This window comes from Myotis brandtii, unplaced genomic scaffold, assembly GCF_000412655.1.
Source record: "Myotis brandtii unplaced genomic scaffold, ASM41265v1 scaffold1094, whole genome shotgun sequence".
NCBI lineage: Eukaryota > Metazoa > Chordata > Mammalia > Chiroptera > Vespertilionidae > Myotis > Myotis brandtii.
In genome coordinates this window covers 95,446-101,159 of record NW_005353728.1, presented here as the reverse complement: position 1 = coordinate 101,159, position 5,714 = coordinate 95,446, and positions in this window count along the sequence as shown.

The following is a 5,714-nucleotide window of genomic DNA, read 5'->3' as shown; positions in this document are numbered from 1 at the left end:
CTTAATTAGGGTACTCCTCAGGCTTAGGAAGAGCCGCACTCAAGGGGCCAAAGAGCCGCATGTGGCTCGCGAGCCGCAGTTCACAGACCACAGCAGAGGAGGAACAGGAGAGACACTTGAATTAGAAGGACTGTGGGGCCTTTGAAGGTGGAAGGGGCCATGTGACAGGGAACATAGGGGTGGGTGTGGGGTCGGGAATGTGAGAAGAGCTGAAGAAAAGCAAGAAAACAGGGACCGGCTCTCCCTCACTCCCCCTCCCCCAACACTTCACCATGAGCTTCCTCACTCTCAAGCTCCAAGGCCCTTCCTTTGCCTCCATCACTTGTTTCCTAAGCCCATTTCTTCCAGAAATTACTTTAAAAAATATATATATTGCCCTAACCTGTTTGGCTCAGTGGATAGAGCGTCGGCCTGCGGACTGAAAGGTCCCAGGTTCAATTCCGGTCAGGGGCATGTACCTTGGTTGCGGGCACATCCCCAGTGGGAGGTGTGCAGGAGGCAGCTGATCGGTGTTTCTCTCTCATCGATGTTTCTGACTCTCTATCCCTCTCCCTTCCTCTCTGTAAAAAAATCAATAAAAATATATTTAAAAAAATATATATATTTTATTGATTTCAGAGAAGAAAGGAGAGGGAGAGAGCGATAGAAACATCAAAGATGAGAGTGAATCCTGGATCAGCTGCCTCCTGCACGCCCCCTGACTGGGGATCGAGCCCACAATCCCAGAATGTGCTCTTGACCAGAATCGAACCCGGGACCCTTGAGTCTGCAGGCCGATGCTCTATCCACTGAGCCAAACCAGCTAAGGCTAGAATTTACTTTTTCTACCTCTGTAATTTACCCAATAAATCTCTTACAACAAAAAAAAAAAAAAGAAGAAGAAGAAAGAAAGAAAGAAAAGAAAAGAAGCAGCCCTAGCCTGTTTGGCTCAATGGATAGAGAATCAGCCTGCAGACAAAAGAGTCCCGGGTTCAATTCTGGCCGAGGGCACGTACCTTGGTTGCAGGCTCCTTCCCGGCCCAAGCCCTGATCTGGGAGGGAGGCAACCAATCGATGTGATTCTCTCACATCAATATTTCTCTCAGCCTTTCCCTCTCTCTTCCACTCTCTCTAAAAGATCGATGGAAAAATATCCTCAGGGGAGGATTAACAACAACAACAACAAAAAACCCCACACAAACAAACAAACAACATCCATCGGCCTGTGGACTGAAGGGTCCCAGGTTCGATTCCAGTTGGGGTCACATGCCTGCCTGGGTTTCGGGCTCAATCCCTGGTGAGGGCGTTCAGCAGGCAGCCGATCCATGATTCTCTCTCATCACTGATGTCTCTCTCTCTCTCTCTCCCTCTCCCTTCCTCTCTGAAGTTAATAAAAATATATTTAAAAAGAAAAAAGAGAGAAAACAGGGACTCAGTCTTACAACCGCAGGGACCTGAATTCCTCCCCAGAGCTCCCGGGAGGGCCTGGGCCGGCCCACACTTGGGCGCAGCCTTTGTGAGACCGAGCAAGGCCGCAGCCTGGGGTCCTGGCCTGCAGCTAGGAGGCGGGTGCTGTTGGAAGCTACGGAGTCCGTGGTCCTTGGCTAAGAAGCAGCAGGCCTGTCTGGTGTGGCTCCGTTGACTGGACTTGTCCCAGGCACAGAGGTCCCCAGGCTGCGTGGTCAGGGCACCTGCCTGGGTTTCCGGCTCAGTCCCCAGTAGGAGGCGTGCAGGACGCAGCTGATGTTTCTCTCTCTTTCCCTGTCCATTCCTCTCTCCCTAAAATCAAACACAGACACTCGGGACCCGCACTTGGTAAGCGTCTGACCAAGGCCCCTGTTTCCATCGAACCAATACCCTCCCATTGCCTCTCTTGGGCCAGACGCCTCCTTTCTGCCTATCAGCGTGTCAGGCACCTTGGCGGTCTCGTTCTCCCATCCTACGAGGTCCGACGTGCAGGGGGACTGGGGGTCAGAGGGGAACCAACTGTCCAGACATAGAGGCTGGAACAGCATTAGGGCAGGTGGAAAGGAATGTGTGAGGACGCTGAGGAGGGAGGGTGCAGAACAGGAGGGAAAAACCCCACACCCCGACTCCGCTCAGGCCTTGAGAAAACATGTTTTGTTTTAATATACTTTATTGGTTTTTTACAGAGAGGAAGGGAGAGGGATAGGGAGTCAGAAACATCGATGAGAGAGCAACACCAATCAGCTGCCTCCTGCACACCCCCCACTGGGGATGTGCCCGCAACCAAGGTACATGCCCCTGACCGGAATCGAACCCAGGACCCTTCAGTCCGCAGCCCGACGCTCTATCCACTGAGCCAAACTGGTCAGGGCAAGAGAAAACATGTTTTGCTTTTCTCTCCAAAGGCCTTTGCCGCCGTGGTTATGGGGGCATTTGGGGGAATAGTGCAGCCCAGGGCACAGGCTTATGGTTATTTATTTTTTTTCCAAATTATAAGAGAAAGTTCAGCACTAGCTGGTTTGGCACCGTGAATAGACTGTCTGTCTGCAGACTGAAGGGTCCCGGGTTTGATTCTGGTCAAGGGCACATGCCCAGGTTGTGGGCTCGATTCCCAGTGTGGGGCGTGGAGGAGGCAGCGGATCAATGATTCTCTCCGATCATTGATGCTTCTCTCACCCTCTTCCTCTCTGAAATAAAAAGAGAGAGAGAGAGAGAGAGAGAGAGAGAGAGAGAAAGTTTACTTAGAAAATCAGTAAGGCAGCCCTGGCCAATGTACTCAGTGGTTAGAGTGCCGTCCTAAACCCCAAAGGGTTGAGGGTTGACTCCTGGTCAGGGCACATAACCAGGTTGTGGGTTTGATGGTACAGGAAGCAACAGGCCAGTTTCTTTCTTCATTAATGTTTCTCTCTCTCTCTCCCCCTTCCTCTCGCTCTAGAATCAATAAGGATTTTAATTTTTAAATATTTTTATTGATTTCAAAGAGGAAGGTAGGAGAGATAGAAACATCAATGATAAGAGAGAGACATTAATCGGCTGCCTCCTGCACGCCCCCCACTGGGGATCAAGCCGGCAACCAGGCCTTGACTGTGATCTCCTGTTTCATAGGTCGATGCTCAACCACTGAGCCGCACAGGCCAAGCATGGATGCTGTATTTTTATGTGTTTTGGCATCGATGATTTAAAAGAAAAGGAAAAGGCCTTAACCGGTTTGGCTCAGTGGATAGAGCGTCCGCCTGCGGACTGAAGGGTCCCAGGTTCGATTCTGGTCAAGGGCATGTACCTTGGTTGTGGGCACATCCCCAGTGGGGGGCGTGCAGGAGGCAGCTAATCGATGTTTCTCTCTCATCGATGTTTCTAACTCTCTATCTCTCTCCCTTCCTCTCTGTAAAAATTCAATAAAATATATTAAAAAAAAAAAAAGAAAAGGAAAAGAAAACCACAGAGGTGAGGAAGCCGGTGAGCCAGGGCGAGCGGAATGAATGGGAAACAGACCGAGAGCTGAACAAATGCAGAGCAATTTACAGCCGACACGGAAGGCCAACCCCCTGGAAATAACATGGAGCTCCAGGCCCAGAAAAGCAGCCGAACCAGGTGGGCGACACCAGGACCAGCTGTGATGACTGACAGCTCCCTCCCCTGCCACTGGCCAATCCTAGGAGACCCCGGCCCTGAAGCAGCACCCGTAAAACACTGACACACTGAAAACCACCCTCCCCCCCAGACCTCCCCTAGGATTTCCGCATTCCAGATACAAGACTCAGGACAAAGGACCCAGGCTGTGCCCTCCCTATAGCCCGGCCACTCCCTGTCCCCTCTTCTTCCTCCATTTCTTCCCCCGCAGCCTTGCGTCTCCCGAGCCCTAAAGGATCCCATGAGGCTTGCAACCAGCGGAGCCCTGGGTACCAGCAGCTCGTCCCAGGCTCACCCCTGAACCTGGTCCCCAGGCCCCCTTCTCTCTGACTTCCCGAGAGCTAGGGCAGCCCGGCTTAGCTCTCCTGTTGATTCTTTCTTGTCTGATTGTCCCCGGCTTTAAGGAATGTTCCCTCAGTCATCTGGAGTCTTGTTGTGAAATTTTTCCTGCAGGAAGTCAAGAATCCACACACTACTGACCAGCCCTAGGCAGACATGACTGAGGGCCAGGCCCCTTTTCCAGTAACAGGGCGGCGAGGAGGCTTAAATGTGTCCCTTAGAGAGAGCCGCCTGGGGCACTGGTTTAGTGAGCCAGGGAGGGGCCGGTGTGGCCTGAAGGACTGAAAATTCCAGGCCTGTCAGAATCTCCGGGGCCGGGGACAAGGCTGGGCGGCCAGGGAAGAGCCGGGGAAGCCCCACGGATCGCAGACTCACAGAAAAGAGCATTAGAGGTGAACTCAGCAGCTGAGGCAGGGCCCCTCCCTCCCCTCAGGTCTCAGCCTGGGCTCCCAGCTCCCCGCACCATCTGCTGCCCTGAGGCGGGCGGGCTTCCCAGCCAGGGTCCCCTCGAGGCACCCACTGCCTGTGGCTGCAGCCCAGCCCTCAGCCACCAAGTCGCCAAGCCCTCTGGCTGTGCCAGGTGTGGGATGCCGTTCCACGACCCAGACACACACCTCAGTAGGCCCGGAGCCTCCCTTGGGACAATGGGCACGTCCCCAGGCAAACGCATGTTGGGCCCAGCCGGTGTGGCCATAGGAGGTCACGTTGGGGAGTTCCGGTCAGGGCATGGGCCCTGGTTTCGGGCTCAATCTCCAGTGAGGGGCATGCAGGAGGCAGCCGATCCATGATTCTCTCTCATCATTGATGATTCTATTGCTCTCCCCCTCTCCCTCCCTCTCTGAAAGCAATAAAAATATATTTAAAAAACAATGCATCCTGATACCAGGACAGGGTTGAGACTGAGGGTGGCCCCTGAGCAGGGAGGTGCCAGCAGGGAGGTGTTTAGCCTCCCTGATCGGATGGAGAAGAGATTTAGGAAAAAGGAAGCGTCCAGTATCAGCGGATCGCTCATGAGGGAGTCGGGCGAGGCAGGGGTGAGGAATATTTGCAACACAGAAAGGTTTAATCTGCTTTCATATGTAAAACGCAAAGATCAAGAAGGTCCTCTTAGCCTCCTTGACCTGCCTGAGGAAACAGGGTGGGCTGGAGACCTGCATTGAAATCATCTCTATTATAGGAAGTACCTCCGCCATCCAGGGTCCCCACACACCTGGGCTGTTGGGGTTGGTTTGGAAAAGTTAAAAAGGCCAGGAAACATGGAGCACACACTGGACACTCTCATCCGCAAACCAGCAATTTATTTTCCTTGTCTTTTTTGTGTGTGTTTCCTGTATTTACTAAAAGCAAAATTTGAGCCCAAAAGTTTTTTTTAATTTTTATTTTATTGATTGATTTTAGAGAGAGGGAAGGAGAGAGAGAGAGAGAGAGAGAGGCCGAGAGTGGTGAGGGATTATAAATGTTCTAGAGGCCCAATGCACGAAATTGGTGCAAGACTAGGCCTTCCTGCCCTAACCAGTTTGGCTCAGTGGATGGAGCGTTGTCCTGCGGACTGAAAGGTCCCGGGTTCAATTCCGGCCAAGGCCATGTACTGGGGTTGCAGGCACATCCCCAGTAGATGTGCAGGAGGCAGCTGATCGATGTTTCTCTCTCGTCAATGTTTCTAACTCTCTATCCCTCTCCCTTCATCTCTGTGAAAAATCAATAAAATATATGTTTTAAAAAAGAGGAGGCAATCCTTCCGCCGGCTGCCAGGTACCGGCACCGGCTTCCCTCTGGCACCTGGGACCCTGGCTTTCCTC